This window comes from Arachis ipaensis, chromosome B1, assembly GCF_059453495.1.
Source record: "Arachis ipaensis isolate K30076 ecotype BB chromosome B1, ASM5945349v1, whole genome shotgun sequence".
NCBI classification, from domain to species: domain Eukaryota; kingdom Viridiplantae; phylum Streptophyta; class Magnoliopsida; order Fabales; family Fabaceae; genus Arachis; species Arachis ipaensis.
Genome location: NC_142436.1, coordinates 50,700,867 through 50,708,507, shown reverse-complemented (window position 1 = coordinate 50,708,507; position 7,641 = coordinate 50,700,867). Strand labels below are relative to the sequence as shown.

The 7,641-nt window shown below is 40.5% G+C and overlaps 1 non-coding gene across 1 annotated transcript; it reads right to left on the bottom strand.

The window, feature by feature from the left end:
• Window positions 1-274: 274 nt before the first annotated feature.
• On the bottom strand, window positions 275-382 carry LOC148576522 (small nucleolar RNA R71). Its single transcript, XR_015904426.1, has one exon. It is a non-coding gene; the product is annotated as a small nucleolar RNA R71 (small nucleolar RNA).
• Between the last annotated feature and the right edge of the window lie 7,259 nt (window positions 383-7,641).

The following is a 7,641-nucleotide window of genomic DNA, read 5'->3' as shown; positions in this document are numbered from 1 at the left end:
ACCTCAATTAGTTTCTCTGATGCAACAGAACTGCAAGTTCCATGGACTTCCATCTAAAGATCCTTTTCAGTTCTTAACTGAATTTTTGCAGATCTGTGATACTGTTAAGACTAATGGAGTAGATCTTGAAGTCTACAGTCTCATGCTTTTCCCTTTTGCTGTGAGAGACAGAGCTAGAATATCGTTGGACTTTCAACCTAAGGATAGCCTGAACTCTTGGGATAAGCTGGTCAAGGCTTTCTTAGCCAAGTTCTTTCCTCCTCAAAAGCTGAGCAAGCTTAGAGTGGATGTTCAAACCTTCAGACAGAAAGAAGGTGAATCCCTCTATGAAGCTTGGGAGAGATACAAGGAACTGACCAAAAAGTGTCCTTCTGACATGCTTTCAGAATGGACCATCCTGGATATATTCTATGATGGTCTATCTGAATTAGCTAAAAAGTCATTGGATACTTCTGCAGGTGGATCCATTCACCTAAAGAAAACGCCTGCAGAAGCTCAAGAACTTATTGACATGGTTACTAATAACTAGTTCATGTACACTTCTAAGAGGAATCCTGTGAGTAATGGGACGCCTCAGAAGAAGGGAGTTCTTGAAATTGATACTCTGAATGCCATATTAGCTCAGAACAAAATATTGACTCAGCAAGTCAATATGATTTCTCAGAGTCTGAATGGAATGCAAGCTGCATCCAACAGTACTCAAGAGGTAGCTTTTGAAGAAGAAGCTTATGATCCTGAGAACCCTACAATGGCAGAGGTGAACTACATGGGTGAACCATATGGAAACACCTATAACCCCTCATGGAGAAATCACCCAAATCTCTCATGGAAGGATCAAAAGCCTCAACAAGGCTTTAATAATGGTGGAAGAAACAGGTTTAGCAATAGCAAGCCTTTTCCATCATCCACTTAGCAACAGACAAAGAACTCTGAACAAAATACTTCTAATTTAGCAAACTTAGTTTCTGATCTATCTAAGGCCACTGTGAGTTTCATGAATGAAACAAGGTCCTCCATTAGAAATTTGGAAGCACAAGTGGGCCAGCTGAGTAAAAGGATCACTGAAACCCCTCCTAGTCCTCTCCCAAGCAATACAGAAGAAAATCCAAAAGGAGAGTGCAAGGCCATTGATATAACCATCATGGCCGAATCCAAAAAGGAAGGGGAGGACGTGAATCCTAAGGAGGAAGACCTCCTGGGACGTCCAGTGATCAGTAAGGAGTTTCCCTCTGAGGAACCAAAGGAATCTAAGGCTCATCTAGAGACCATAGAGATTCCATTAAACCTCCTTATGCCATTCATGAGCTCTGATGAGTATTCTTCTTCTGAAGAGAATGAGGATGTTACTGAAGAGCAAGTTACCAAGTACCTTGGTGCAATCATGAAGCTGAATGTCAAATTATTTGGTGTTGAGACTTGGGAAGATGAACCTCCCTTGTTCACTAATGAACTGAGTGATCTGGATCAACTGACATTGCCTCAGAAAAAACAAGATCCTGGAAAGTTCTTAATACCTTGTACCATAGGCACCATGACCTTTGAGAAGGCTCTATGTGACCTTGGGTCAGGGATAAACCTCATGCCCCTCTCTGTAATAGAAAAAATGGGAATCTATGGGGTGCAAGCTGCTAAAATCTCATTAGAGATGGCAGACAATTCAAGAAAACAGGCTTATGGACAAGTAGAGGACATGTTAGTAAAGGTTGAAGGCCTTTACATCCCTGCTGATTTCATAGTTCTAGATACTGGGAAGGATGAGGATGAATCTATCATCCTTGGAAGACCCTTCCTAGCCACAGCAAGAGCTGTGATTAATGTTGACAGAGGTGAATTAGTCCTTCAATTGAATGAGGACTCCCTTGAGTTTAAAACTCAAGGACATCCTTCTGTAAACATGGGAAAGAGGCACAGTAAGCTTCTCTCAAAACAGAGTCAACCAGAGCCCCCATAGTCAAACTCTAAGTTTGGTGTTGAACTCCCATATCCAAACTCTAAGTTTGGTGTTGGGGAGTCTCAACAATGCTCAGAACATCTGTGAGGCTCCATGAGAGCCCACTGTCAAGCTATTGACATTAAAGAAGCGCTTGTTGGGAGGCAACCCAATTTTTATTTATCTAATTTTAATTTATTTCTATTGTTATTTCATGTTTTATTAGGTTCATGATCATGTGGATTCACAAAATAAATATAAAAATTAAAAACGGAATCAAAAACAGCAGAAGAAAAATCACACCCTGGAGGAGGATCTCACTGGCGTTTAAACGCTAGTAAGGAGCATCTGTCTGGCGTTCAATGCCAGAACAGAGCATGTTTCTGGCGTTGAATGCCAGAAACAAGCAGCATCCTGGCGTCCAGACGCCAGAAATGTGCAATGAAGAAGAGCTGGCGCTGAACGCCAGAAACAAGCATCTGGCTGGCGTTCAACGCCAGAAATATGCTGCATCTGGGCGCTGAACGCCCAGAATAAGCATCAATTCAGCGTTTAAACGCCAGAATTGCATGCAAAGGCATTTTACATGCCTAATTGGTGCAGGGATGTAAATCCTTGACACCTCAGGATCTGTGGACCTCACAGGATCCCCACCTACCTCACCATCCCTCTCTCCATTCATGGTCATCCCTTCTGTTTTCCATTTACCACTCACATCCATACACCCACCCACCTTCAAAATTCAACATTTCTTTCTTCTTCTATTCTTTCTTCTTTTGCTCGAGGGTGAGCAACATTCTAAGTTTGGTGTGGTAAAAGCATAGCTTTTTTGTTTTTTCATAACCATCAATGGCACCTAAGGCTAGAGAAACCTCAAGAAAGAGAAAAGGGAAGACAATTGCTTCCACCTCTGAGCCATGGGAGATGGAAAGATTCATCTCACAAGCCCATCACTAAGAAAAGGATGGAGCAAACAAGAGAGCACATTCATGGATCTCAACAGGCACATGAAGAAGCTCATCATCAAGAAACCCCTGAGATACCTAAAGGGATGCACTTTCCTCCACAAAATTTTTGGGAGTAAATCAACACCTCCCTAGGAGAATTAAGTTCCAACATGGGACAACTAAGGGTGGAACATCAAGAGCACTCCATCATCCTTCACGAAATTAGAGAAGATCAAAAAGCAATGAGGGAGGAGCAACAAAGACAAGGAAGAGACATAGAAGAGCTCAAGGACATCATTGGTTCCTCAAGAAGGAAACGCTACCATCACTAAGGTGGACTCAATCCTTGTTCTTACATTCTCTGTTTTTTGTTTTCTTTATGCTAAGTGATTATCCATGTTTGTGTCTTATTACATGATCATTAGTATTTAGTAACTTTGTCTTAAAGTTATAAATGTCCTATGAATCCATCACCTCTCTTAAATGAAAACTGTTTTAATTCAAAAGAACAAGAAGTACATGAGTTTCGAATTTATCCTTGAACTTAGTTTAATTATATTGATGTGGTGACAATGCTTCTTGTTTTCTGAATGAATGCTTGAACAGTGCATATGTCTTTTGAAGTTGTTGTTTAAGAATGTTAAATATGTTGGCTCTTGAAAGAATGATGACAAGGAGACATGTTATTTGATAATCTGAAAAATCATAAAAATGATTCTTGAAGCAAGAAAAAGCAGCAAAAAAACAAAAATTGCAGAAAAAAATGGCGAAAAAAAAAAAGAGAGAAAAAGCAAGCAGAAAAAGCCAAAGCTCTTAAAACCAAAAGGCAAGAGCAAAAAGCCAGTAACCCTTAAAACCAAAAGGCAAGGGTAATAAAAAGGATCACAAGGCTTTGAGCATCAGTCGATAGGAGGGCCTAAAGGAATAAAATCCTGGCCTAAGCGGCTAAACCAAGCTGTCCCTAACCATGTGCTTGTGGCGTGAAGGTGTCAAGTGAAAACTTGAGACTGAGCGGCTAAAGTCAAGGTCCAAAGCAAAAGAAGAGTGTGCTTAAGAACCCTGGACACCTCTAATTGGGGACTTTAGCAAAGCTGAGTCACAATCTGAAAAGGTTCACCCAATTATGTGTCTGTGGCATTTATGTATCCGGTGGTAATACTGGAAAACAAAGTGCTTAGGGCCACGGCCAAGACTCATAAAGTAGCTGTGTTCAAGAATCAACATACTGAACTAGGAGAATCAATAACACTAACTGAACTCTGAGTTCCTATAGATGCCAATCATTCTGAACCTCAATGGATAAAGTGAGATGCCAAAACTATTCAAGAGGCAAAAAGCTACAAGTCCCGCTCATCTGATTGGAGCTATGTTTCATTGATAGTTTGGAATTTATAGTATATTCTCTTCTTTTTATCCTATTTGATTTTCAGTTGCTTGGGGACAAGCAACAATTTAAGTTTGGTGTTGTGATGAGCGGATAATTTATACACTTTTTGGCATTATTTTTAGTATGTTTTCATTAGTTTTTATGTTAAATTCACATTCTGGACTTTACTATGAGTTTGTGTGTTTTTCTGTGATTTCAGGTATTTTCTGGCTGAAATTAAGGGACTTGAGCAATAATCAGATTCAGAGGTAGAAGAAGGACTGCTGATGCTGTTGGATTCTGACCTCTCTGCACTCAAAGTGGATTTTCTGGAGCTACAGAGCTCAATTGTGTTGGAAAGTAGACATCCAGGGCTTTCCAGCAATGTATAATAGTCCATACTTTGACCGATTTTAGACGACGTAAAAGGGCGTTGAACGCCAGTCCTACGCTGCTGTCTGGAGTTAAACGCCAGAAACACGTCACAAACCAGAGTTGAACGCCAGAAATACGTTACAACTTGGCGTCCAACTCCAGAAAGAGCCTCTGCACGTGTAACATTCAAGCTCAGCCCAAGCACACACCAAATGGGCCCTGGAAGTGGATTTATGCATCAATTACTTACTTTTGTAAACCCTAGTAACTAGTTTAGTATAAATAGGACTTTTTACTATTGTATTTGACATCTTTAGATCTTTTGATCATCTTGGGTTGTCTGGTTCTTAGATCAGAGGGGCTAGCCATTCGGCCATGCCTGAACCTTTCACTTATGTATTTTTAACGGTAGAGTTTCTACACTCCATAGATTAAGGTGTGGAGCTCTGCTGTTCCTCATGAATTAATGCAAAGTACTACTGTTTTTCTATTCAATTCAACTTATTCCGCTTCTAAGATATTCATTCGCACTTCAACATGAATGTGATGAACGTGACAATCATCATCATTCCCTATGAACGTGTGCCTGACAACCACCTCCATTCTACCTTAGATTGAATGAGTATCTCTTGGATCTCTTAATCAGAATCTTTGTGGTATAGGCTAGATTGATGGCGGCATTCATGAGAATCCGAAAAGTCTAAACCTTGTCTGTGGTATTCCGAGTAGGATTCTGGGATTGAATGACTGTGACGAACTTCAAACTCGCGAGTGCTGGGCGTAGTGACAGACGTAAAAGGAGGGTGAATCCTATTCAAGTATGATCGAGAACCTCAGATGATTAGCCGTACTGTGACAGAGCATTTGGACCATTTTCACAAGAGGATAAGATGCAGCCATTGACCACGGTGATGCCTCCAGATGATTAGCCATGCAGTGACAGCGCATCGGACCATTTTCCAGAGAGGATTAAAAGTAGCCATTGACAATGGTGATGTCCTTACATAAAGCCAGCCATGGAAAGGAGTAGGATTGATTGGATGAAGACAGCGGGAAAGCAGAGATTTAGAGGAACGAAAGCATCTCTATACGCTTATCTGAAATTCTCACCAGTGATATACATAAGTATTTCTATCTTTATTTTCTGCTTAATTAGTATTAATTTCGAAAACTCCATAACCATTTGATATCCGCCTAACTGAGATTTACAAGGTGACCATAGCTTGCTTCATACCAACAATCTCCGTGGGATCGACCCTTACTCATGTAAGGTTTTATTACTTGGACGACCCAGTGCACTTGCTGGTTAGTTGTATCGAAGTTGTAAATGAAAAATGATTTATTAAGACGTGCGTACCAAGTTTTTGGCGCCGTTGCCTGAGATCACAATTTCGTGCACCATTTTACTTTTCTATTTTTGATCTCTTGCTATTCTAGTTAGATCTCTCTTTAATTCTTGCAATTCATGTTGTTTACTTTTAGTTCCTTCTATGTGTTTGTTAAAATGCTTCTTTTAGTTATGAGTTTACTTTTCTATTGTTTTCCTTTCTATTGTTAATCTCTTACTTTTGTAGTTGTAGATTCCTTTCATTCTTGCAATTTACTATGCTTTTCTTTTGTGCCTTCCAAGTGTTTGATGAAATGCTTGGTTGAATTTTAGAGTAGATTTTAGTGCTCTTGGCTTGGGAAGGTAACTTAGGAACTCTTGAGTTACTAATGTCCAAGTGATTGACGATTGGGAGCCATTAACTCTGATCTCACTAATTGATTTGGTGGAGAACTAGGAATTATGGACTTGGATTGAGATAGCTCACTTAACTTTCCTCTACTATTAGTTAGGAGTTAACTTAGTGGGGTTGGTCCTTGCCAATTCTCATGTTGTGGTTAGTGATTAGGATAGAGATCCTTGACCACCAAACCTTGCCAAGACCTCTTTAGTAGTTAGTTTATTTTCATTTCCATTTACTTTTCATGCCTCTTATCAAAAACCCCAAATATAACTCATAACCAATAACAAGACACTTTATTGCAATTCCTAGAGAGAACGACCCGAGGTTCAATACTTCGGTTTATAAATTTAGGGGTTTGTTACTTGTGACAAACAAATTTTTGCATGAAGGGATTGATGTTAGTTTAGAAATTATATTACAACAAAACTTATTGTGAATTCTAAACCATCAAAAGTCCAATCATCAGGATCCCACCATGAAAAAATACCTTGAAAAAACCCAGGAACGGCTCGAACAATTTAGGGGATATGAGGTCCGACACATACCCCGGGAATAAAATACCCGAGCTGATGCACTGTCGAAACTAGCCAGCATCAAACCAGGTGGCAATAATAAAAGCCTCATTCAAGAAACACTACGAAATTCATCAACCACGGAAGAGAAAAAGGTCCTAAATATATCAGACCAGGACTAGGGGTGGATGACTCCTATAGTCAGCTATCTCAAATTAGAAATAATTCCCACAGACAAAAAGGAGGCAAAAAGGCTAGTACGAGAAGCACAGTACTACACCATGGTACAGGATGTCCTATATAGGAGAGGAATCTCTACGCCCCTCCAAAAATGCATCCCGACCTCCGCTGTAATGGAAGTTCTCGAAGAAGTCCACAATGGCATGTGCGGCAATCACCTCGGGGCAAGAGCTCGTGCCAAAAAGGTACTCCGAGCTTGTTTCTACTAGCTGACCTTGTAAAGGGAAGCGACAGAGTTTGTCAAGACATACCCACCATGCCAGAAGGACGCCAACTTCCACATAGCTCCACCTGAGGAGCTCATCTGCGTTACTTCACCCTGGCCATTCCCAAAGTGGGGGCTCGACCTCCTTGGACCCTTCTCCCAGGGGCCCGGACAAGTCAAGTTTCTCATTGTAGGCATAGACTACTTCACAAAGTGGATTAAAGCAGAGCCATTAGCTAATGCCACCGCCCAAAGAAGTCAGAAATTTTTACACAAAAATATTGTCACAAGGTATAGGGTCCCATGCTCCATCTCCATAAATAATGGTACTCAATT